General features: G+C 48.3%; 1 long non-coding RNA gene across 1 annotated transcript; it reads right to left on the reverse strand.

The window, feature by feature from the left end:
• Window positions 1-237: 237 nt before the first annotated feature.
• Window positions 238-15455, reverse strand: LOC120979587. Its single transcript, XR_005774327.1, has 3 exons — window positions 15319-15455; window positions 4351-4353; window positions 238-289 (listed from the first exon to the last, which is right to left on the reverse strand). It is a non-coding gene; the product is annotated as an uncharacterized LOC120979587 (long non-coding RNA).
• Window positions 15456-25598: the final 10143 nt, after the last annotated feature.

Below are 25598 nucleotides of genomic sequence, written 5' to 3' on the forward strand. Positions count from 1 at the left end.
GGGGTAGGCATCCCGGACGGTCTGGGCATTCAGCTTCCGATAATCCACACAAAACCAAAGACTCCAATCTTTCTTCCACACCAAGACTACTAGAGCAGCCCAAGGGCTTTGACTCTCCTGGATCACCTGGTTTTCCAACATGCTGGCCACCATGTCCTTCACCTCCTGGTACATTTTAGGCAGGATTTGCGGGTAACGTAACCCTGATTGGTGCAGCATCACCGGTGGGGATTTCGTGCTTTATGGCGGAAGCACACCCAAAGTCCTCATCATGTCTTGAGAATGTCTCCTGAAATTGTCTTCTGTTGTCCTGGAGTCAGGGTCTTGCAGTCCACCCCCATCCGGGCCATGATCACTCGACCGTTCCACTCCGCTGTTGGGGTCTCCATTTGATGGCCCTCTACAGTGTAGGTCCAGGCTGATCTCCTATCCGGCTGTAGCGTGAAGCCCCTTCGTCGGAGTATGTTCCCTTCAATCACAAACTGTCCAGCAAGGTATTCCCAGGAACGGTTAACTCGCAGTCTTCAACATTGAGACAGCGTACGGGCACACATCCATCCTTCACAATAGCGAGGGCCCGGGCTACCAGTGGGCGAGTCTGCGTTTCCTCTTGGTAAGCGGACTCAATCAGAACCTCCAGTCCATTCAGTTGTCGTCCAGCCCCCACCGGCAGCGTCAATATTTGTTCTTGTCGAGGTGGGATCTTCACCGGGGTTCTCCGCGGCACCTTCACGTGTCCAATGGTCCGACAGGACATGTTGCGGTTTTGCAGACTACAGCTTCTCACCATCTGCTGTAAAACCTTCTGGGTCGGCCGGTGTGTGGTGGCCCGTTGCCAATACTTCAGCCCTTCTTTGGCATAGAGTTAATGGTCTAGGTCTCTCAGCACATTCATACCTAGTGTCACGTCCATTCCTTTCCGGGACAAATGGTCCACCAGCACGACCCTGTTCTTGCCGATGTCTTGCTCAAACAGTCGGACCTGCATCCAGACTATCCCTCGGACGTCCATCTCTTTTATTGGCAGCTGCCAGCCTGATGATGTTCCCGTCTTCTGGCTCCATCATATGTCCGAAGTCTCTTTCGAAGAACTCAAGAGGCAAAAGGGTGCACTCCGACCCTGTATCAACTAGGCAGCGTACCTTCAGGCCTTCCAACTCGGCTTCAATAATGGGGATGCTGGCATACAGGTCATGTTCCTCATGCATAGGGCTTAGCTTCCGGTTTACCACCGCAGGACGCCCAGCTACTGTGGCGGTCGGAAGTTTAACGTAGGCTCGGACTTCATCTGTTCGGGGCCCTCTCTGGCCATACTGTGGACAAGCCCAGCAGAGGGGCCCTCTTTTGACGTGTCCCCGCACCTGAATTATTCTGGGTGGAGTGGTGCGGGGTGCTGGGGTCATTTCCAGAGGCCAGGGAGATTCTGCCTTTATCTGGGACACTTCCAGCCGAAGTTCTCTCAATTCGGCCCGCAGGGCCTATACCACATCCTTTAAGGACTCTGAGTCTTCAGACCCCGACCGGTCCCCTTCAGACCCCGACCGGTCCCCTTCAGACCCCGACCGGTCCCCTGTAGCACTGGCGTAGCTATAGGGGTCGCAGTGGTCGCAATTTGGACCGGGCCCGTAAGTCAGGGGGGCCTGTAGGGCCCCCAGAAGAAAAGGAGTGCTTCAGCGCTGCACACCTACCGCGATCCCACAGTGAGTCACTTACAGAGGTGGAGGCAGTAGGGTGACCACGTGTCCCGGATCGCCCGGGACAGTCCCGCATTTGGAGAGTCTGTCCCGGGTCCCGGTCACCCTCATTCCGGGACAATGCAGTGTCCCGGAATGACCTGAGCCGCCGACCGCTGCTGTGACAGTCACTTCTTTATACTATGCGATCGCCGAATCAGATCGGCATCGCATAGTACTGTCCTGTGTGTGTGGCTCCTCCCCTGCCTTGCTGCACCGCCGAGTAGCGTGACCGCGACATCTTAGACTCACGTGACGTCGGCCTGGCCGGGATCTCTACTGTGCCTGTAACTGTGCGGCCGTTATCAGCATTAAAGAGGACAGAATGTAAGTTTACCTTTGCAATGAATAATGATGTCTGCCTCTTCTTTGGGCAGCAAAGTAGCCAGTTAATGTGTGCAGAATTACTGAAAAATGCACAGGCCAGTGGCGTAGGGATCGCCATAGCAACCATAGCAGTGGCTATGGGGCCCTACGCCACTGGGGGCCCGTCCGGGCCGCCTTCTGTTGATTTTATTTTTTATTTTATTTTATTTACACACACACACACAGGCAGGCAGGCCACTGAGTAAGAAAGATCTGATCATATTCTAACCCCCAGGCGTTCCCATGGTGACGGGGACGCTTGCCTGGGGGTTAGAATATACCATCGGATCTGAGTTTTCACGCTCTTCCTGGGGGTTACTAGGCGGCGCAGGCGCGTGACGTCAGTGAGTGAGCGCCGCCTGCACTGCATGCTGTACCGTTACCGGAGCTAAGACAGAGTAAGGTATCCAAGTAAAGAGATCAGCAATGATTAAAGTTACTGATTAGTTTATAGATGTGCTCCTGTGAGCGTCGGGGAGGGGGATCTGTGGATGGCACTGTTTAGGGGAGGGGGATCTGTGGATGGCACTGTTTAGGGGAGGGGGATCTGTGGATGGCACTGTTTAGGGGAGGGGGATCTGTGGATGGCACTGTTTAGGGGAGGGGGATCTGTGTATGGCACTGTTTAGGGGAGGGGGATCTGTGGATGGCACCGTTTAGGGGAGGGGGATCTGTGGATGGCACCGTTTAGGGGAGGGGGATCTGTGGATGGCACCGTTTAGGGGAGGGGGATCTGTGTATGGCACTGTTTAGGGGAGGGGGATCTGTGGATGGCACTATTTAGGGGAGGGGGATCTGTGTATGGCACTGTTTAGGGGAGGGGGATCTGTGGATGGCACTGTTTAGGGGAAGGGGATCTGTGTATGGCACTGTTTAGGGGAAGGGGATCTGTGGATGGCACTGTTTAGGGGAAGGGGATCTGTGGATGGCACTGTTTAGGGGAGGGGGATCTGTGGATGGCACTGTTTAGGGGAGGGAGATCTGTGTATGGCACTGTTTAGGGGAGGGGGATCTGTGGATGGCACTGTTTAGGGGAAGGGGATCTGTGTATGGCACTGTTTAGGGGAAGGGGATCTGTGGATGGCACTGTTTAGGGGAAGGGGATCTGTGGATGGCACTGTTTAGGGGAAGGGGATCTGTGGATGGCACTGTTTAGGGGAGGGGGATCTGTGGATGGCACTGTTTAGGGGAGGGGGTCTGTGAATGGCACTGTTATATCGTAATGCCGGCCGGGCAGACGAGCGGCAGAGTCACTGACTGACGTCACCTGCCTGCGCCGCCTGCTTCATTCATATTACGATATAACAGCCGCCCTGTAGTAGGAGATACTGAATGTTATACTACAGAGGGGGCAGCAGGAACCATTATTCATTGAATTACACATTTTATAACTACTGGAGCGGCAATGGGGGGTCCGTGGATGGCACTGTTAAGGGGTGGGGGGGTCCATGGATGGCACTGTTATAGGATGGGGGGTCCTTTGATGCCATCCACAGATCCCCCATAACAGTGCCATCCCCAGATCCCCCATAACAGTGCCATCCCCAGATCCCCCATAACAGTGCCATCCCCAGATTCCCCATAACAGTGCCACATTATTGGGTGGCACTGTGGGGGCATCTACTGAGGCCACAAAGAAGGGGTATTTTATATGGGGGGCTCTGTGTGGTACTAGTATTATCAGGGGTATTATCTGTTTCTGCAGTATAGTATTGGGGAGCACAGTGGCACAGTATTGGGGGTGTTAGGATGATTTGTCCAGAAGATGGGAGGATGAAGGAAAAGTAGTAAACTAAGAATTTATTTTGCAAAGAAAAAATGTGGGGGGTTGAGTCCGCACAACCTGTATGTGGTGCAGACCACTATGGCGAAATACACATACAAACGGAGAATACAAATGTGATCGCACTCTATATCCAGCATTCCGCCCTGCCTCCATGCTGGATGAGACATCGGTGTACATTTTGGCCAAAGCGTAATAAGCCACTCACCACGTCAAGGTCGCCTCTATTTGAGTGGTCCCTAACACTAGTTCCCACCTGTTATGGGCCATGACAGCCACACAAAGTCCAGGGAATGCAGGTCAGCGTGCAAGCCAAGCACACTCTGCTTTTAACCCCGTCCGGTGCCATTACAGCTTTCATCGGATCCAGGGATGCAAGTACCAACATGCATGCTGAGCCCACCATATACTTCTCCTGGAGCCAAATGGCTACTGGTAGGTTCTATATAAGCAGACTCAGTTTTATACTGACTTTAAAACCAGCCTCCAGGACAGATTGACTGGTCAGGTGCATGACTCCAAGGAGATATGCTACAAAGAAAAATGTGGGGGGTTGGGTCAGCACAACCTGTATGTAGGTGCAGATCACTATGGCGAAATACATATACAAAACGGAAAATACAAATGTGATCGCACACTACATCCAGCATTCTGCCCTGCCTCTATGCTGGATGAGACATCGGTGTACATTTTGGCCAAAGCGTAATAAGCCACTCACCGTGTCAAGGTCGCCTCTATGGAGTGGTCCCTAACACTAGTACCTACCTGTTTATGGGCCATAAGAATTTATTTTGTCAAACTGCAGAGACTAAAAATGGCTGATAAATGGTGTCTGGTCTGAAGGTCTGAAAGGAGAAGATGAGGACAGAGAACATCTACATCAAAGAGACGTAACTGGATGTAAGAGGTATGAGGCGCTGTATTACCCTGGATGTAAGAGGTATGGGGCGCTGTATTACCCTGGATGTAAGAGGTATGAGGTGCTGTATTACCCTGGATGTAAGAGGTATGGGGCGCTGTATTACCCTGGATGTAAGAGGCATGTGCGCTGTATTACCCTGGAAGTAAGAGGTATGAGGGGCTGTATTACCCTGGATGTAAGAGGTATGGAGCGCTGTATTACCCTGGATGTAAGAGGTATGGGGCGCTATATTACCCTGGATGTAAGAGGTATGAGGCGCTGTATTACCCTGGATGTAAGAGGTATGGAGCGCTGTATTACCCTGGATGTAAGAGGTATGAGGCGCTGTATTACCCTGGATGTAAGAGGTATGGGGCGCTGTATTACCCTGGATGTAAGAGGCATGTGCGCTGTATTACCCTGGATGTAAGAGGTATGAGGCACTGTATTACCCTGGATGTAAGAGGTATGGGGCGCTGTATTACCCTGGATGTAAGAGGCATAAGGCGCTGTATTACTCTGGATGTAAGAGGTATGGGGCGCTGTATTACCCTGGATGTAAGAGGTATGAGGCGCTGTATTACCCTGGATGTAAGAGGTATGGGGCGCTGTATTACCCTGGATGTAAGAGGTATGTGCGCTGTAGTACCCTGGATGTAAGAGGTATGAGGCGCTGTATTACCCTGGATGTAAGAGGTATGGGGCGCTGTATTACCCTGGATGTAAGAGGTATGGGGCGCTGTATTACCCTGGATGTAAGAGGTATGAGGCGCTGTATTACCCTGGATGTAAGAGGTATGGGGCGCTGTATTACCCTGGATGTAAGAGGTATGAGGCGGTGTATTACCCTGGATATAAGAGGTATGAGGAGCTGTATTACCCTGGATGTAAGAGGTATGAGGCACTGTATTACCCTGGATGTAAGAGGTATGGGGCGCTGTATTACCCTGGATGTAAGAGGTATGAGGCGCTGTATTACCCTGGATGTAAGAGGTATGAGGCGCTGTATTACCCTGGATGTAAGAGGTATGAGGCGCTGTATTACCCTGGATGTAAGAGGTATGGGGCGCTGTATTACTCTGGATGTAAGAGGTATGGGGCGCTGTATTACCCTGGATGTAAGAGGTATGAGGCGCTGTATTACCCTGGATGTAAGAGGTATGGGGCGCTGTATTACTCTGGATGTAAGAGGTATGAGGCGCTGTATTACTCTGGATGTAAGAGGTATGAGGCGCTGTATTACCCTGGATGTAAGAGGTATGGGGCGCTGTATTACTCTGGATGTAAGAGGTATGAGGCGCTGTATTACCCTGGATGTAAGAGGTATGAGGCGCTGTATTACCCTGGATGTAAGAGGTATGGGGCGCTGTATTACTCTGGATGTAAGAGGTATGAGGCGCTGTATTACTCTGGATGTAAGAGGTATGGGGCGCTGTATTACCCTGGATGTAAGAGGTATGAGGCGCTGTATTACCCTGGATGTAAGAGGTATGAGGCGCTGTATTACCCTGGATGTAAGAGGTATGGGGCGCTGTATTACTCTGGATGTAAGAGGTATGAGGCGCTGTATTACCCTGGATGTAAGAGGTATGAGGCGCTGTATTACCCTGGATGTAAGAGGTATGTGCGCTGTATTACCCTGGATGTAAGAGGTATGGGGCGCTGTATTACCCTGGATGTAAGAGGTATGGGGCGCTGTATTACCCTGGATGTAAGAGGTATGAGGCGCTGTATTACCCTGGATGTAAGAGGTATGGGGCGCTGTATTACCCTGGATGTAAGAGGTATGAGGCACTGTATTACCCTGGATGTAAGAGGTATGAGGCGCTGTATTACCCTGGATGTAAGAGGTATGAGGCGCTGTATTACCCTGGATGTAAGAGGTATGAGGCGCTGTATTACCCTGGATGTAAGAGGTATGGGGCGCTGTATTACTCTGGATGTAAGAGGTATGGGGCGCTGTATTACCCTGGATGTAAGAGGTATGAGGCGCTGTATTACCCTGGATGTAAGAGGTATGGGGCGCTGTATTACTCTGGATGTAAGAGGTATGAGGCGCTGTATTACTCTGGATGTAAGAGGTATGAGGCGCTGTATTACCCTGGATGTAAGAGGTATGGGGCGCTGTATTACTCTGGATGTAAGAGGTATGAGGCGCTGTATTACCCTGGATGTAAGAGGTATGAGGCGCTGTATTACCCTGGATGTAAGAGGTATGGGGCGCTGTATTACTCTGGATGTAAGAGGTATGAGGCGCTGTATTACTCTGGATGTAAGAGGTATGGGGCGCTGTATTACCCTGGATGTAAGAGGTATGAGGCGCTGTATTACCCTGGATGTAAGAGGTATGAGGCGCTGTATTACCCTGGATGTAAGAGGTATGGGGCGCTGTATTACTCTGGATGTAAGAGGTATGAGGCGCTGTATTACCCTGGATGTAAGAGGTATGAGGCGCTGTATTACCCTGGATGTAAGAGGTATGTGCGCTGTATTACCCTGGATGTAAGAGGTATGGGGCGCTGTATTACCCTGGATGTAAGAGGTATGGGGCGCTGTATTACCCTGGATGTAAGAGGTATGAGGCGCTGTATTACCCTGGATGTAAGAGGTATGGGGCGCTGTATTACCCTGGATGTAAGAGGTATGAGGCGCTGTATTACCCTGGATATAAGAGGTATGAGGAGCTGTATTACCCTGGATGTAAGAGGTATGAGGCGCTGTATTACCCTGGATGTAAGAGGTATGGGGCGCTGTATTACCCTGGATGTAAGAGGTATGGGGCGCTGTATTACCCTGTATGTTCTGTAGTGATAGGAGCAGGGTCGTGACGATCGCGGTCATAGAGGGTGCGACCGTGACTGGGAGGTGGAGGTTCAGACAAACTGACGCGGTCTGACTTTGTTTCTTACACCGTTCACACAATTATGTACAGGATTCGTAGGATTCAAGATTCGAAAGATTCAATATATTCGAGAACCTTTTCGGATTCGGATTTGAAAAAAATTGGATTCGTCCCACCTCTAATAGAAAATTAACATTAGGGCTGCTTCACACGAGCGAGTCCATTGCGGGAATCGCGCTCCGTGTGTGAGTGCGATCCTCCGCTCTGGATTGCAGGAGCGCACGGCGTTATCATGATTTATAATGCTGTGTGTCTCTCATGATTTATAATGCTGTGTGTCTCTGCTTGACATAAAGTATGATTCTGTAGAAATAAGGCCATGCAGAGACACACAGCATTATAAATCATGAGAGACACACAGCATTATAAATCATGATAACGCCGTGCGCTCCTACAATCCAGAGCAGAGGATCGCACTCAGACACGGAGCGCGATTCCCGCAATGGACTCGCTCGTGTGAAACAGCCCTAAGGGTTTCGCCACATGCGAAAACATCTGTACTGGTAAAATATAAAAATATTTGTGGTCGGGGCTAAAACTGGAACAGGAATCCTAACTAAATAATTACCTGAATAAGCGGTTTGATTTGTGCCGTAACCGCAATGTTGTAGGGATGACAAAGGCAAGCGACATCTCAACGTTAGGATGAGGAATATATCTGTAATACAGGAGGACTGCCACCGCCCTAGTCTCCTGACGGTTATACAAGATATCAATGACCGCTGCGTTTGTTGGAAATGAATAATACCGTATGACCGGTCCATTCATGACCCCAAACACGAGCGGCTGCAAGTACGGGGTAAATCTCATAGGAAGCTGCAGACTGTAGAAACCCCGGCAGTGTCTTGACCTCGTTAGGCCACTCGTTCGCTAGCCAGTGTGGGCCAAAAAAGACTGCGAACCCGAAAGTAGGAGCGGCATCGGCCTGGAGAGAGAACGAAAAAACATACTTAGATGGATAAGGAAACGGCGATAAATGACTTGAAACGTGAATGAGATTGATGAATATACGAGCGTGCTATGCGTAGTCTGTCGCGTTATAAAGCGGACTAACATGATAATTTCGTATCTGAAAAATGACTGAAAACACGATCTCGTGAGATGAGAATGGAGAACCTCGCTATAACCATTGTACGTGTATATAGATCATTATTATTTTTTTGTAAACATATATATTTTCCCAAACATATAAACAAGTATGTGTTATATTTATTTATTTATTTATTTATTTAACATATAAAATGTGAATACATTTATTTAGTTTATTTTTTATTTTTTTTATATGCAATAGCAGGAGTGAACACCAGAGGGCGCCAGTATCCTAGCTAGCAACAAAGCTGTCTTGCGAACCCCCGGCCTGCATTCCTATCTGTGGCCACCAGGGGAGCAAGGACCCGGACAGGATCGATGCCAGAGACACCGCGCGGGAGACCGGGAGTAAGCAGGCCGGCGGGAACAGGAGAGGGAACAAGAAAAACGTAAGTAAAGAAAAAGATCCCGGCCTCACTAATGGCACAGCGGCCCATGCCAAACATTTGAGCGACGAACTCGGGATCACGCTGACCCCTGCTTCCTACCTACACTGCCGCGTGGGAGCCAATGCTGCCAGGCAGATCGCTCCGGTGCAGCGTGACTCCCCCTTACCTGGGGAGCCGGCACCGCCGACCGGACTGAAGCAACGTGGCCGCTGACTGAGGCGGCAACTAACCTGGCTTGCGGGGCGCTCTCCGAAGACGCACGAGGGGCAGTATAACACTGTTTGTAGCGCTGTAGTCTGCTGTAGCCACGTTCTGTGCTGAAACTGACGTACAGAGCGGAGGGGGGAGTGACCCTAAAATAGCGGAGCAAAGCCCCTCCCACAAATGCAGGCCAATAAATCGGCCTTATTACTTATCCCATATAAAACGGCAAGATGGAAGAAAACTGTTAAAATGGCTGATTCTACGATTTTTGATCTCTTCACTTCCCACCCAAAAATTTAACAAAAAGTGGTCAAAAAGTCATACACACCCCAAAATGGTATCAATGAAAAGTACAGGTCGCCCGCAAAAAAAAATGAGCCCTCACACAGCTCCATACACATAAAAATAAAAAGTTATGGGGGTCAGAATATAAAATGTATTGGTGAGATTGTAGCTCGGCCGTTGGGCGGGTGGGCGGGCATGGGAGCACAAGGATCTGGTGGTGATAAGGAAGGGGTATTGAGGGTAGGGGGCCCAATATCAACTCTTGCACCAGGGCCCATGAGCCTTTAGCTACGCCCCTGCCCTGTAGCATGGGTGCTACTCACTACTCTCGCCGCCACAGGCATGTGCTCTTCCTCTCTCGCCACGGCGGCTAGGTAGACGCTGTAGAATGTCATGTCGGGCGTCGTCCAGGTCATCTCTTGCAATTCGTCCTGTAAGAACTTGGAGAGCCCCACTATGAACTGGTCTAGCCGGTCCACCTCCCGAAAGGCTCCCATGGCCTCTGGCTGGATCTCGCCGCTGTATTTCATTTAGCGTCTCCTGTAGGGCATTGGAGAACTGCATCAGGGTCTCGCCCTCTCGCTGTGGTCGGTTGAAGAAGTGGCTCCTCAACTGCACTACTTTAGCGACCCCCCCCCCCCCCCCCCCCCAACTGGGCTCTCTCCAGCAGAGAGAATATTTTCTCTAGTTTGTCTCTCTCAGATCCGGGCGTCACCCTCTAGAGCCCCCAATGCAACCTCTGCCCGCAGCTCGGGGGTCAGGTTATACATTCTAACCGCACTATGCACCCTTTCAGTCCAGTCCTGCAACGTCATATTGGCCGTACCCATTATTACCCTGAAACAAACACGAACAATTGGTTGGGTGCTTAGTATGGGCTGGCCTGCCGTGCAAAACAGCAGTTCACAATCTTACCGTGCTCTATATTATTCCCCCTCCCATAACTAGTCCGGTAGCACGTGCCTGATTTTTTTCTCCTAAGCAAAACGCTGAACTGGATAGAGTTTGTGGGGGTATTTATCAGCTCTCAAATGTGCAATGTCCCTTTGGAGTCCTTGTAGTACAGTAGCAACACTTTAGGCCTGACACAAAGCAGAGACCCTAACTATCTAACTATAGGCCTGGTCTAAGTCTCTAGGCGCCAAACTGCAGTGAGATGCATGCACGATCTTACCGACCGGGGTCTGCTCTTTAACCACTGATGTCTCTGAACTGAACAACCAGTCTCTCCAGCAAACATGAGGTCCCACAGGGTATGAAGCTTGTTCCTTAGCGAGTGCCGCTCCTTTTCTTCTTCTACTTCTACTTCTACTTGTGAGCGGGACACCAGTCCCGGACACGTGCACCGCACCACTGACAGTGGAGTGCCGACTGTGTAAATATAATTTAATCCACACACAGTGTTCAAACAATGAGAGCCATTTCTCAATCTCACAATAGAGCCTCCTGCCGCATATACAGGCTCCTGCCTCCTGCCGCATATACAGGCTCCTGCCTCCTGCCGCATATACAGGCTCCTGCCTCCTGCCGGATATACAGGCTCCTGCCTCCTGCCGGATATACAGGCTCCTGCCTCCTGCCGGATATACAGGCTCCTGCCTCCTGCCGGATATACAGGCTCCTGCCTCCTGCCGGATATACAGGCTCCTGCCTCCTGCCGGATATACAGGCTCCTGCCTCCTGCCGGATATACAGGCTCCTGCCTCCTGCCGGATATACAGGCTCCTGCCTCCTGCCGGATATACAGGCTCCTGCCTCCTGCCGGATATACAGAAATCACCCAGATCCGAGCAGGGGTTCCCGAATTACATAGAAGTCACATTTGACCGACCGCAAGCATGGCTTTCCTGCCCAAAACAGTTCCACAGATTTAAGCTGTGCGGCCGGTCTGTCTTCTCCTTCAGAGTTAGTATATGGGCCATAATCCTGAGGCAAGAGGCTGGCAAACCGGCAGCTCCAAAACCCAGTGGCGAGGTTATTTCCGCCACACATCTCCCCCCCCCAGGGAAGACTAACCAGATACCTGACCTCACGCCGGTCGGTACCTGAGTTAGTCTGGCAGCCCACCCACAACCAAATACTGGACCTGCTGAATTTGGTAGCCTGTCTCTGTCCAGTGAGTCCACCAAGGTTATGTTGGTAGCTGGTACTCCCGGTCTCTGTGTTGCTCTCTGGCTGGGAGTGGAGGTTGCTTTGTGGGCAGGGATCAGCAGTACTCTGCCCTGGTGCCAGCGCATCAGCTAGGCTAGCCTGTGGGGAGTCAGGCTCTGGACAAGAGGATAGGGGAGGGCAGAGGCCAACTGCGCTCTGCCCAGATGCCAGCTCTTCCACTGGGGTAGCCTATGGGGAGTCCGCCTCTGGACAAGAGGATAGGGGAGGGCAGAGGCCAACTGCGCTCTGCCCAGATGCCAGCTCTTTCGCTGGGATGTGGTCAGGGAATCCTACCCCCAGGACCTGGTTGCAGATCAGCTGTGGAGAGGAGGGATCGCTTACCACCTCCTCCTGGCATTCCTGGGGGGTTGGTGGGGGATCTGTACCGGCCGTCCAGCATCCCAGTAGGTCTAGTGCAGAGACCGCGGTCCCATCTGCACCATCGGAGTTAGGGGTGCTGTCCCCCTGTGGTTGGGGAGAGAGACCGGTTGTCTCCTCTCCCTGCAAAATATACTGCCGCTGGGAGCAGGACTCACTGTCCCTACTCCCTGAAACTCCAGGTGCCATTGGGGATCTGGGCCGACCACCCAGCATCCCTGTAGGGCCGGTGGAGAGACCTCGGTCCCATCTCCACCTACCATATGGATTTCCCCCCCCCCCCCTCAGAACCAGTCTATCAGCAACTTCTGTTGTCCTGGAGTCAGGGTCTTGCAGTCCACCCCCATCCGGGCCATGATCACTCAACCATGCCACTCTGCTGTTGGGGTCACTTTGATGGACCTCTACAGCATAGGTCCAGGCTGACCTCCTATCAGGCTGTAGCATAAAGCTCCTTTGTCTAGGAATATCCCATTTGGACACAAATTTGGGCCAGCAAGGTATTCCCAGGAATGGTTAACTCGCAGTCTTCAACAATGAGGTAGCGCACATCCATCCTTCACAATAGCTAGGGCCCGGGCCAGTGGCGTACCTACCATATAGGCAGACCACGCAGCTGCTATGGGGCCCGTGAGGAAGAGGGGCCCGCAGTGGAGGAGAGGCCCCGCCCCCTAATTGCTCCTGTTTATCTTTCTAAAGGTAAAGGACCTTTGATGATGTCATCACAGGTCCTGTAAGGGAACTGCACAGTGTAAAGTGTAGTTCCCAGGTTAGAACAGTGCATCTGCCAGGACCTGTGATGACATCATCTTCAGCATCACAGGTCCTGCAGAATCTAGCAAAGGAACTGCACCAAAAATGGTGTAGTTCCTAGGTTTGAAAGGTACATCTGCCAGGACCTGTGATGACATCATCACAGGTCCTTCAACCCCTAACAGCAAGTATTAGAAGTTCCCAATCAGCTCTGCATTGATCCATACAGACTGGAATGGAGAGGTAAGAGGAGGTCCTCCACTTCTTGTCATTTACCCCCCCCATGCCCTGTTTTTACTGATTGCTCATGTATAATACTTCAGACAGTTACAGTGACCACAACCTCATGTACCTCACACACACAGTGACCATAATGTATAACTGACCACATATTTCTATAAACACTGCATCTACAGTATTATACCTTCTATGTCTCACATCTATACATATATATACATACACACACACAGCATATATTAAACAGTATTATAGATGCAATATGTACAGATATACACTCACCTAAAGAATTATCAGGAACACCTGTTCTATTTCTCATTGATGCAATTATCTAGTCAACCAATCACATGGCAGTTGCTTCGATGCATTTAGGGGGGGTGCTCCTGGTCAGGACAATCTCCTGAACTCCAAACTGAATGTCAGAATAGGAAAGAAAGGGGATTTAATCCATTTGGAGCGTGGCATGGTTGTTGGTGGCAGACGGGCCGGTCTGAGTATTTCACAATCTGCTCAGTTACTGGGATTTTCACGCACAACCATTTCTAGGGTTTACAAAGACTGGTGTGAAAAGGGAAAAACATCCAGTATGCGGCCGTCCTGTGGGCAAAAATGCCTTGTGGATGCTGGAGGTCAGAGGAGAATGGGCCGACTGATTCAAGTTGATAGAAGAGCAACGTTGGCTGAAATAACCACTCGTTACCACCGAGGTCTGCAGCAAAGCATTTGTGAAGCCACAACACGCACAACCTTGAGGCGGATGGGCTACAACAGCAGAAGACCCCACCGGGTACCACTCATCTCCACTACAAATAGGAAAAAGAGGCTACAATTTGCACGAGCTCGCCAAAATTGGACTGTTGAAGACTGGAAAAATGTTGCCTGGTCTGATGAGTCTCGATTTCTGTTGAGACATTCAAATGGTAGAGTCCGAATTTGGCGTAAACAGAATGAGAACATGTCTCCATCCTCTGATGGCTACTTCCAGCAGGATAATGCACCATGTCACAAAGCTCCAATCATTTCACATTGGTTTCTTGAACATGACAATGAGTTCACTGTACTAAAATGGCCCCACAGTCACCAGATCTCAACCCAATAGAGCATCTTTGGGATGTGGTGGAACGGGAGCTTCGTGCCCTGGATGTGCGTCCCTCAAATCTCCATCAACTGCAAGATGCTATCCTATCAATATGGGCCAACATTTCTAAAGAATGCCATCAGCACCTTGTGGAATCAATGCCACGTAGAATTAAGGCCGTTCTGAAGGCAAAAGGGGGTCCAACACCGTATTAGTATGGGGGCACTAATAATTCTTTAGGTGAGTGTATATATATACAGCAGTGTACTGATATGTGAGGTACTAGGTATAATAGATTGTGTGTACAGGTATATTGTATATACAGTATTGGATTGATATGTGAGGTACGAGCTGTAATTTATACCTCATATCAGTACACTGCTATATATACACACACACTATATATCTGTACACACTGCATCTATTATACCACGTTCCTCACATATCAGTACACTGCTGTATATACTATATACCTGTACACACTGCATATATTATACCATGTTCCTCACATATCAGTACACTGCTGTATACACTATACATCTGTACACACTGCATCTATTATACCTCGTACCTCACATATCAGTACACTGCTGTATATACTATATACCTGAACACACTGCATATATTATACCACGTTTCTCACATATCAGTACACTGCTGTATACACTATACATCTGTACACACTGCATCTATTATACCTCTTGTGTGCCAGGCCTGTTTTGTAATCCCAATCCGGCCCTGATGCATAAATTATAAAAACAGCAGCGAACATAGTTCATGGAACAAAGAGAGAGGCCTGGAATGGGTAGTGGGAGGGGCTATAAAAGGGGAATGGGGGCCCAATTTAGATTCTTGCTATGGGGCCCAGTGATTTCTATGTACGCCCCTGGCCCGGGCTACCAGTGGTCGAGTCCGTGTTTCCTCTTGGTAAGCGGGCTCGATCAGGACCTCCAGTCCATTCACCTGTTGTCCAGCCCCGACCGGCAGCATCAATATTTGTTCTTGTCGAGGTGGAATCTTCACCGGGGTCCTCTGCGGCACCTTCAAATTTCCAGTGGTCCGACTGGACATGTTGCTCTTTTGCAGACTACAGCTTCTCACCATCTGCTGTAGAACCTTCTGGGTTGGCCGGTGTGTGGTGGCCCATTGCCAATACTTCGGCCCTTCTTTGGCATAGAGTTAATGGTCTAGGTCTCTCAGCACGTTCATACCTAGTGTCACATCCATTCCTCTCCGGAACGAATGGTCCACCAGCACGACCCCTTCTTGCCAACGTCTTTTCCAAACAGCGGACCTGCATCCAGACTCTCCCTCGGACGTCCATCTCTATGTTATTGGCAGCTGTCAGCCTGATGACGCTACAGTCTTTCGGCTCCATCATATATCCAAAGTGTCTTTCGAAGAACTCTAGAGGCATAAGGATGCACTCCAACCCTGTATCAACTAGGCAGCGTACCTTCTGGCCTTCCAACTCGGCTTTCATAATGATCCAACTTAAGAACTATCCTATCGTCTAGGACCTTCAAAAAGGGTTCCCTAACTGACAGGACCTGAATATCGCCTATCCTACGAGCAGTAGTGATGGCTAATAAAAACACCGTCTTGAGGGATAGAAGTTTGTCGGAAATATCCTCAATAGGGTCGAAGGGAGAATCACATAGGCTGTTTAGTACTATATTTAGGTCCCACGTGGGAACCGTTTGTCTTAGGGTGGGACGCATTCTGGAGACTGCTCTGACAAATCTCTTGACCCACCTGTGTTCTGCTAATGGGAAGTCTAAGCAGCAACTTAAGGCTGAGATCTGTACCTTGAGTGTGCTTGGTTTTAAACCTATATCGAACCCTTTCTGGAGGAAATCTAGTATGTTGCCTATGGATGGATTTCTGGACCCTGGATGATTTTGAACTAGCCAAGATGAGAATTTCTTCCATATTTTAAGATATATGGCCGAAGTCACTGGTTTACGGCCTTGTTGCAGCGTTGATATTACCTGATTGGAGAGACCCTTCCTCCTCAGGGTTTTCCTCTCAGGATCCAAGCAGTCAGTCTCAACTTGTTGAGATTGGGATGCTCCAGAGGCCCTTGCGTCAACAGATCTTTCCTGTCTGGAAGGGGGTATGGATCTTTGACTGACATCTCTTTCAAGATAGGGTACCAGGCTTTCTTGGGCCAGTCTGGCGCAATAAGGATCAGAGTGGTAGCACTGGTCCTCATCTTCTTTAGGACTGCCGGGATTAGGGGCAAAGGAGGAAAGGCGTAGGCCAGTTTCATGTCCCAACTCTGGGCTAAGGCATCTACTGCCACCGGGTTTCCACTGGGGTTTAGCGAGTAGAAACAGTCCAGCTGAGAATTTTCCCTGGACGCGAAGAGGTCTATCTCTGGTTGACCCCATAGCTGGCAGATCTGTCTGAAAGCCTGTTTGTTCAGATTCCATTCTCCTGCGTCGATCCTGTGACGGCTTAGGAAGTCGGCTCTCAAGTTTTGAGACCCCTTTAAATGGGTCGCTGAAATGGACAGAACTTCCCTCTCTGCCCATGTGAAGATCTGATCTGCTAGATCCTGAAGGAGCGGGCATCTGGTACCGCCTTGTCTTTTTAGATAACATACCGTTGTTATATTGTCGGATAGGATCCTGACGTGTTGATCTTTGAGGAGATGTTTTGCTGCTCTCAGAGTCTTCAGCACTGCCTTCAGTTCTCGGTAATTTGAGGATTTTATTTTGTCCTGAAGCACCCAGGAACCCTGGAAGAGATGCTGGTCCACATGCCCCCCCCCCCCAGCCATTCAGACTTGCGTCCGTGGTAACGGTTATGGCTGGAGTCATATTCCACGGAACTGGGTGATAGCTCCCAGAACCAGAAGCTTTTGAATATGTGACCGCAGTTGTTGCTGAAGGAGAGGAGATTCGAAGTAAGTCACCTGGAAGGTTTGTGGAGGAGGAGCTCTGAAATCTATCCTGAAGCCGTCCCTGATCGAGTCCAGGATCCATTGATTGTGAGTAACTCTCTTCCATCTTTCCCAAAAGTGACAAGTCTCCCTCCAACCGGTCTGGCGTCATGGTTTCCCTGTGTTGGTATTGGGGTTGAAGAGGAAACCCCTACCCCCTTTGGGGTAGCTCCAACGGCCCGATTTCCCTTTCCCTCCATAGGCCTTGGTCTGACTTTGGCCCGAGGGTCTACGAAAGGGCTGGGGCTTTTTAGGCCTCTCTTCAGGGAAACCTTTCTTGTTATCTGCCGCATTATGGAGGATAGAGTCCAAGACTGGGCCGAACATAAAAGAGCCAGAGAACGGAATGGAGCAGAGTCTGTTCTTTGACGCTACATCCCCAGACCAGGACTTGAGCCAGAGGGCGCGTCTAGCAGCGTTAGTCTGAGACTGAGACTTGGCTGCGAATCTAATAGTTTCCGCTGAGGCGTCCGCCAGGAAACTTGAGGCCATCTTTAGAAGAGGGAGAGACTCTAGGATTTCTTCCCTGGATGTTTTAGCCCTGAGGTGATTCTCCAGTTGATTAATCCACAAGATTAAAGGCTCTGGAAACTGAAGTGGCTGCAATGTTGGTATTAATTGCAGCCGCCCCTGACTCCCAGGATTTTTTCAACAGACCGTCCAACTTCCTATCCATGGGGTCCCTCAGCTGCGATGAATCCTCAAATGGTATTGAGGTCTTTTTCACGACTTTGGCCACCTGGACATCTACTTTGGGGACTTCGTCCCAGAGATTAGTGTCCTTTGGATCAAATCGCAGTCGATTTTTTAATATCCCTGGGAATGAAGAGCTTCTTTTCGCCATCAGCCCATTCCTCTGTGATGAGATTTTTAAGATTTTCATTTACTGGGAAGACCTTCCTTCTCCTGACTTTAAGACCGCCAAACATCTAGTCTTCAACTGAACGAGTTTGTTCCTCCTCCTCAATGGCCATGGTCTGTCTAATGGCGGTGAGCAGGGAATCTAAATCCTCGGATGAAAATAAGTATCTCCTTTGTTCATTTTGATAGAGGGACACTACGTCATCGTTGTCTGAGGCACATAACCCACATCTTCCTCTGAGTCAGAGCCTGACTGGATCCTGGCTCTTTTGGAGGGGGGGGGGGGATGGAGGGTCTGGGATCTGGCTTGAGGTTGCCGCCTGCACCTCCTCTCTTACAATATCCCTCAAATCTGACAGTAGGGATGACCTTTCGTCTTTCAGAATTTTGGAAATGCACTCTGGGCATAATAGTTTTTTATACGACTCTAGCACCTTTTTTGGCAGGTCGCACATTTCTTTCCCTTCTTTTTAGGGTCTCCATGAGGCCTGTGCCCTGACTCCTTAGAGGTTTAAGGGAAAAGGGGGATAAGGCTAATTAGGGAACTGCTAACAATTGTCCCTGTTTGAAGCATAAAGGCAGCTACTTACAGGGGCCTGGACGGGGGAGTCTGAACAAGTTTCTTGCTTGCTGGACGCCTGGACCTCCATGATGCAACCTACCAGGCTGCCATCCGGCGTCTTAAATAAGTTTCTGCTCACTTACCGGTCCGCCCGTCGCCGCCTGGCTCCGCCTCCACCTGTTCTTCCCGGGGGGACTCATTCCAAGGAAGAGTCAACCCCCTAGACATGCGAGACCTCCCGATTCGGAGCGTCTCCAGCATGCTGATACGCGTCGCCATGACACTTCCGGCGACGCGTCCTGGCTTCCGGTCACAGCCGGGATCCTAGACGTAGTGAGCATAGGGGAGCGCAGGAGCCGCAGCCGAGCCCAGAGCTCCGAGGGGGGAGAAGCGGCTACAGCGTCCCCGATTCCTGCGGCTGGCCAGAAAAGGGAATCGGGGACCTAACCAGGGGACCGCTTCCCAGAGTGGTGCTGGTTCAGGGGCTGTAGGAGTCTGAAGAGGAGAGGTAGGCACCCCCCGACCAGACTCGCCCCGTTCCCTACCTAATCTTGCTAGGAGAGAGCTGTCTACTCCTCCTATCCCAGTAGGGACAGGAAGAACACTGGAGAAAGGGGGGGGGGGGGGGCTTTAAACTGTCTCTCTTCCTGTCCCTACAGAAGCCAATAAGGACATCCTCCATGGGTGCTGTCATGGAGGACGTCCTGGAAAAATAGTGGTAGGTTGTGGTGGCTCACTAGAAAGTAGTTAAGGTATGGTGCTGCAAGCTCATATAGAGGGAATCACCCCACCCTCTCTTAAAGGGCAAATGTAGTAATAGAATAATGAGCGAGCGCTCATACACTGGGCAACCAGATTGACATGTGCAGAAAATATTAGGGTTAAATCCCCATAAAATACAAGTAATGCAATTTATAAGAACAATGTAGCAATAATATACAACATTACAGTCACATATATTGTGGTAGATATGATCGATACTATATTCGATAAACATATATTCGATAGAAATATTCGATAAATTGAATGGTAGAAAATTCTATGTTGAAATATTCGATAGAATATTCATATGACTCAATAGTGTCGATAAATTCAATAATATATATCACACCAAGAAACTTCAAGTATATGCTGTTATTTGGGAAGAGGGGGTATTATCTTCTAGCGCTCTATCCCAATTTGGGAAACTGAATGTCACTGACAATGCTGTAGGTGTATTCACTGGGAGCGCAATATGTTCATAAAGTGTCCACAGGAATCCTGATAATGTGAGAAGTCTCTTATATCCTTTTAAGGTCGATATGAGCTTTGGATTGAAGAAAACTTTAAATCGATATTTGGCTTACCGTCTAGCGTCTGCTGTCTCCCTATTGCTTCAATGGAGCTTTAGATATTTGCCGGCTTATTCAGTCGCTCCATACAGCAAGCTGGTTTAGATTTCGCGGGAGTTCCAAAGATCACGGGAGTTGCCAATCTGTTCCGCAATTTCCTTTGGTGCAGCTTTCGACGATAAGAATAGTTAATCCTTTACTGTAGAGATTTTCTTCTGTATGGCCATACAGTATTATCGGAGGCTTTTCAATGCAGGTACATCACTTGTTTCACCATACGCGTTACGGGTAGATTCACTCTTCTAGATTCACTCTCCACTGAGGAAGGGAGAGTGAATCTACCCGTAACGCGTATGGTGAAACAAGTGATGTACCTGCATTGAAAAGCCTCCGATAATACTGTATGGCCATACGGAAGAAAATCTCTACAGTAAAGGACTAACTATTCTTATCGTCGAAAGCTGCACCAAAGGAAATTAAGCATTATTTAGTTTTAATGCTTAAAAGTTGTGATGTTCATCTGCAGTACCGCAGTGCCATCTGGAGGCAGATGGACAATATATATTTTTTCATTATTTGTTCTATACCATATTAGGAGTGAATATGACATCATGGTGTTATTAGCATGCGAATACACCCACCTTACCTGATTGGGAATCCCTAATCTAAAGGGGATGATTCTTAGATAAGGGGGGGGAATAATTACTCGTGTGCGGAGTAGCAAGGGGGATCCATATTAAGCCATAGATCCATCCAATCAAAAAGAAAACTTTACCAGAAGAAACTTGGATTATTCCTTTTGGATTACTAGGAAAGTTCTTCAGAACTGGTCCCATCTGAACTCTGTCTACCTCTGACCCGGTAACGTATACTGTGCTTATTGCTTGTGATATTAATAAGATATTTCTCTCGGTATATAGCCAAAAGTCCCCATACTGTGGGAATATATAGTGTTAGGCGCCTCCATAATGCTGATTATTCTCTTAGCAAAGATGCATATTGTTAATGGAAGATCTGACATTATTTGAAAAGAGGACTAAACCCTTGGAAAGTTATTTTCCATAGTCTGATTGCCGAGCTGAATATTTTATCATATTAATATCATATATTTTTGTTTGGTCATAGGAAACAGAGTCAAGGGATAACGTTTATTTCCCTGTAAATCCGTGTTTTATTGTTATAGCCTGTTTGATAACAGAAGATCCTAAGTTTCTCTTGGTATATGAGTCCGTTTGTTAAAAGTATGACACTGGTTGTCATGAATCACTAAGTCACACTGTGCTGATCAGATAGGGGTGTGTTAGCACCGCCGTGTGGTACATTTTGGGTGTTATTTTGTAACTTTATAATTTGTTTTGCAATTATATTCATTTTATATTCTTTGTTTTTATAATAAACGATTATATATTTTTGCATATACAATTGTCCCTTTGTTTCACCGCTTGCACAAATCAAACTAAGATACTTGATAAAAAGAACTTGAAGGCGATTATGTCCGCCTGAAGGATAATATCATTTTATGGGGGGTTTTTTATCCTCGTTTATATGAAGATTCTTTTTATATAGAAGATATATGACAGGAAGATGGTGTCTATGTATCGCCACCAGCCCAGAATATGCTGGGCATGGTGGGAGCCATAGACAACATCCTCCTCAAACCGGCGCATATATATATTGGCGTACGCGGGGGCCACATTGGACCCCATCGCCACGCCGCGTTTCTGGACATAATACGTATCTTGGAAAAGGAAGCAATTATGCTCCAGAACTATCCTAAGTAGTGAAACAATGAAGGAACAAGCTTCAGATGTCATGGATGATAAATCCAACATGCTTTTAACAGCCTCAATACCTTTCTGATGGTCAATGGAGGTATATAGGGATATGACATCAAAGGAAACCAGAATGACTGATTCAAACCCATCCACGTTACCCTTACTCAGCTTAATCAAAAAATCAGAGGTGTCCCTGATGTAGGACTGACCTCCTGTAGAGAAGTCACGTAATACCTTATCCAGGAAAATTGCTATATGCCCAAAAAACGAATCTGTGCCAGATACAATGGGGCGTCCACCAAAGTTTTGTGGACCTTAGGTAACACATAAATCACTGGGGTGATGGGGTGGGGAACAACTAAATATTCCCTTAGTCCCTCATCTATAATACCCGCCCTCAAAGCATCTGACACACATTGTTCAATGATTCGAATGATGTGAAACTTGGGATCGTGTTGTGCCAACCTATACACATTTGCATCACTTAATTGTCTTAAGATCTGATGTATTTAGTGGTGTCCATCACAACTGCACCGCCTTTATCGGCTGGTTTCACCGTTAGATCAATGTCATCCCGCAACTCAGATAAAGCATACGCCTCGGCCGTGGTGAGATTGGGATACTTGAAGCCCTCCAGGTGAGGGAGAGACCTCAACATGCCAATCTCAGTCTTGACGGCCGAGATGTACGCCTCAATAGCAGGTTCACTTATCACAGGATCGAAACGTCGCTCTGTGCCACTTGATGGGTGAATAAAGCACATTGACTCATTGGAAAGTCCTTTGGAGTGCAGTCCAATTTCTGTCTTATACAAGTGGGTAAGCACCTATTGCCATACTTGGGCTTTGCACCCTCCTTTCTTTCTCTTGGATGGTGCTGCTGGTGGTTTTTCTTCTGTGTGTAATTATATATATATACATACACTGCTCAAAAAAATAAAGGGAACACAAAAATAACACATCCTAGATCTGAGTTAATTAAATCTTCTTCTGAAATACTTTGTTCTTTACATAGTTGAATGTGCTGACAACAAAATCACACAAAAATAAAAAAATGGAAATCAATTTTTCAACCCATGGAGGTCTGGATTTGGAGTCACACTCAAAATTAAAGTCTAAAACCCACTACAGGCTGATCCAACTTTGATGTAATGTCCTTAAAACAAGTCAAAATGAGGCTCAGTAGTGTGTGTGGCCTCCACGTGCCTGTATGACCTCCCTACAACGCCTGTGCATGCTCCTGATGAGGTGGCGGACGGTCTCCTGAGGGATCTCCTCCCAGACCTGGACTAAAGCATCTGCCAACTCCTGGACAGTCTGTGGTGCAACGTGACGTTGGTGGATAGAGCGAGACATGATGTCCCAGATGTGCTCAATTGGATTCAGGTCTGGGGAACGGGCGGGCCAGTCCATAGCATCAATGCCGTCGTCTTGCAGGAACTGCTGACACACTCCAGCCACATGAGGTCTAGCATTGTCTTGCATTAGGAGGAACCCAGGGCCAACCGCACCAGCATATGGTCTCACAAGGGGTCTGAGGATCTCATCTCGGTACCTAATGGCAGTCAGGCTACCTCTGGCGAGCACATGGAGGGCTGTGCGGCCCTCCAAAGAAATGCCACCCCACACCATTACTGACCCAATGCCAAACCGGTCACACTGGAGGATGTTGCAGGCAGCAGAACGTTCTCCACGGCGTCTCCAGACTCTGTCACGTCTGTCACATGTGCTCGGTGTGAACCTGCTTTCATCTGTGAAGAGCACAGGGCGCCAGTGGCGAATTTGCCAATCTTGGTGTTCTCTGGCAAATGCCAAACGTCCTGCACGGTGTTGGGCTGTAAGCACAACCCCCACCTGTGGACGTCGGGCCCTCATATCACCCTCATGGAGTCTGTTTCTGACCGTTTGAGCAGACACATGCACATTTGTGGCCTGCTGGAGGTCATTTTGCAGGGCTCTGGCAGTGCTCCTCCTGTTCCTCCTTGCACAAAGGCGGAGGTAGCGGTCCTGCTGCTGGGTTGTTGCCCTCCTACGGCCTCCTCCACGTCTCCTGATGTACTGGCCTGTCTCCTGGTAGCTCCTCCATGCTCTGGACACTACGCTGACAGACACAGCAAACCTTCTTGCCACAGCTCGCATTGATGTGCCATCCTGGATAAGCCGCACTACCTGAGCCACTTGTGTGGGTTGTAGACTCCGTCTCATGCTACCACTAGAGTGAAAGCACCGCCAGCATTCAAAAGTGACCAAAACATCAGCCAGGAAGCATAGGAACTGAGAAGTGGTCTGTGGTCACCACCTGCAGAACCAGTCCTTTATTGGGGGTGTCTTGCTAATTGCCTATAATTTCCACCTGTTGTCTATCCCATTTGCACAACAGCATGTGAAATTGATTGTCACTCAGTGTTGCTTCCTAAGTGGACAGTTTGATTTCACAGAAGTGCGATTGACTTGGAGTTACAATCTCCCAACTGAACATTTATAAGGTTTTAAGATTCTTAGGTTACTTTATGGTAGACCATTCAGGTTTTGTTTATACAGGAGTGACGGCCACAGGTGGTCAAGGCAGACTCATGTCTCTCAAGAGTTAAAGTCTAAGAATAATAGTCTCATTTAGGCAACGGAGTCAATCTGTATTGTTATATGAAGAAAGTATGCAAATACAAGGGTATAATGAAATATGATATAATTATCTATTACACAACTATATGAACCAATCATCTAATCAGGATATGTGAGTATGACATACATGGACTACATGGTGATCATGGAGTTACTGTAAATGTTATTTGGGATATTGTATTCCAGAGAGATTCCAGATATGGAAGGAGTTAATCCTGGATCAGTGATAGGAATTGAAACTCATTAATGGTCATTCAAATATAAGGGTCAACTATAGTGGAAATATATCCAGCTCTGGGGATTATGTGAATACATATTTGTTGCTTTTCTAAACAAAAGGTTTAGAGACTTAGTTATATTTTAAAGAAGAAGAAGAAGAATACAGCGATATTGAATAGAGTAATAGGTCATATCTCATGCAGAATATTACTTTATTAAAAAGGTAAAGATTTGGTTTTACTGTAGAAAGAAATGTTTCATGGGATTAAATTACTCAATATAGTTTGTATTAATAAAAATCCCACAAACATACACAAAGATACACGACGGACGGAATAACGATATAAAGGTTACACTTACATAAAGGATAATACATTCAGTAATATATAAACATCTATATTATGGTGAAATATAATAAGGTAATGAATGGTATGGCACACTGCGATACTATAGGTTAGCTATAATCACCAACTTTGGTGTAGTAATAGGAAAAAAGAAGAAGAAGAAATCAAGACTAAAGTCAACAGGAAATGTCATGTTTTCTAGAGACTGTGATAATCATGAAGTCTATAAACATAAAGACTGATGGGCACAGAGTCCTTGAAGGGTAAGAAATCTGTTGTGTTCTCTTCTGGGAAAGGTGTGAAGATAGGGGGCGCCACAGAGTGACCCAAGACAAGGGTGAAGAGTCCTGAAGCACACCTGTCCATAGACAGCTCCAGAGGAAAAGCTCAATGAAAGAAAGTTCTGTCCACACAGAAAGGAGGTCTGTGACAGACGGACGGGCAGCAACATGGAGCGCGGAGCTCAAGGAGAGCGAGGGCTGAAGAGCCTCAGTCAGTGATTTACAGCTAGAACAACTAGGGCTCAAGAAGTGAGATATTTAGTGCCTATGTACGGCCTAGGGTGCTTGTTCTTTCCTGGAAAACCTATTCCATTGGATTGCCATAAACTCCTCAGAAGTTCAGGAATCTGCTACTTGTGATGTAAAAGCTTTGGTAAACGACTAAGTTCATTTCACTTGATCAGGGAC

The sequence above is a fragment of the Bufo bufo genome, chromosome 9 (genome assembly GCF_905171765.1).
Source record: "Bufo bufo chromosome 9, aBufBuf1.1, whole genome shotgun sequence".
Classification (NCBI taxonomy): Eukaryota; Metazoa; Chordata; class Amphibia; order Anura; family Bufonidae; genus Bufo; species Bufo bufo.